Below are 1,667 nucleotides of genomic sequence, written 5' to 3' on the forward strand. Positions count from 1 at the left end.
CCCCCCCCCCCCCATGTTTACACTTATTGATATCAGTGTTTTTTATACTGTTTTGTAAGATGTTATTTGATCGCTCTTGGTTTGGTTGAGTTACTCGGCATCTTGGCGCAATGTTTGGTTTCTGAAGTGCAAAAATTTAGCCTTTTTTGGGTCCTCCGCTTGTCCACAAGCACAAAGTCCAAAGAAAAAGTGAAAAGTCCAAAGAAAAAACTTTTAAAAACCCTTTGGAAAAGCCTCGAGAACTGTTGACCCAAGGGTTACAAGAAAGTTTGGCTTCTTCTAAGGAAAACTAAAGGTTTTAAAACTTTGACACAGTATTGTTTGTTCTCAGGTAAACGTAGACCAAACTAAGTGAGTTTTTTATTTTTTTGGAAATCCACCTGATGCTGATCCTTTTGATAATGTTGGGTCTGTGTTCACATCGGAGAGCAGTGCTGGTGTCTGTTTGGAGATAATTACCTAATTTCTCCCTCTGGCTCAATCAGTACTGCCTTTTTTAAAAAAAAAAAAAAAAGAAAAAAAACCACATTTATTATGCTGTATGAAATCCCTCTTAATGCCCACATTATTTGTGAGAGGAATGTGTGTGTGTGGTTGCAGTCATCTGCCACAATAATGCCAATGAATTCACTCTCTGAATGCTAAGAGGGCTCCCAGCTATTTAGCAATTTATGCTCAGTGATTGATGCCAAAATATTTCTACAGCAATTTTTATGGTAATTTACTTGAATGCCACCACGAGAGCTCAGGATATACATACAGGATATTTATTTCTCCGTTATCAGCATCGAGGGCGCAAAACAGCGGAGGAGGACACTTAAACAATCAATCTCCTGTGGTTTAGTGGGCTAGCGTTTGAATTACAAGTAATCGCAAATTAAAGTGGATTAGGCTCTCAAGGCCCGCGCTCCTGATTTGCTGCTCTAAGAGTCGTAATGTGGCGGTTGTCGAGGCGCGGGGAAAACAAAAGCGTCATTTTGGGGGGGCGGGCGGCATTTTAAAATGCGCTGCAACGAAGCCGTTCTCGTTGTTCTTGGCGGCACGGTCGGTAGGTTTTAGCACGTGACGGGCGTTCAAATTAAAGGCAACGTAAAGTGCTGCCGCGTCCGTCCTCTGGATTCAAGAAAGCAAGAAACTAAAGAGTCACGCTCGATCGTTCTCCAGCAGAGGTTTACCGTCAGGGGAATATTTTTAAAATGGGTGGTCAGATGGAAACCGCCGATTGTCTTGAGGTTACCCACCAAAACCGAGCAAAACCGGGCAGACTAATAGGGGTGGCCTTTGCCCCCTCGGCCCCCCCGCTGTAGGCGCCCCTGGTTACCATTAAAGATTTTAAAATGAATCTCAATCAATCAATCAATCAATCAATCCAAGTCATTGTCTTTGTATAAACCACTGGACAGTCGATATTTGGGGGTCTGGACCATTGTTCCAATAAACCCAAAAGTCTGAAATTAATTCCTAATAAAAGCAAAGCAAAAAAACAAATGAGGAAATGTTACTTTGATACATTTCGCACTAGGAAATTTGAAGTTAAATCCAGATGTATCCCTCATTTAAACGGTTAATGTACATCCCAGGGAACTCATTATCGGCAAACTTTTTATGACAACACAAACAGACCGATCTTTCCGTGAACCTCCTCCCTGGTTGTACGGCGGGGGGCG

This window comes from Kryptolebias marmoratus, linkage group LG7 (assembly GCF_001649575.2).
Source record: "Kryptolebias marmoratus isolate JLee-2015 linkage group LG7, ASM164957v2, whole genome shotgun sequence".
In the NCBI taxonomy this organism is placed as follows: Eukaryota; Metazoa; Chordata; class Actinopteri; order Cyprinodontiformes; family Rivulidae; genus Kryptolebias; species Kryptolebias marmoratus.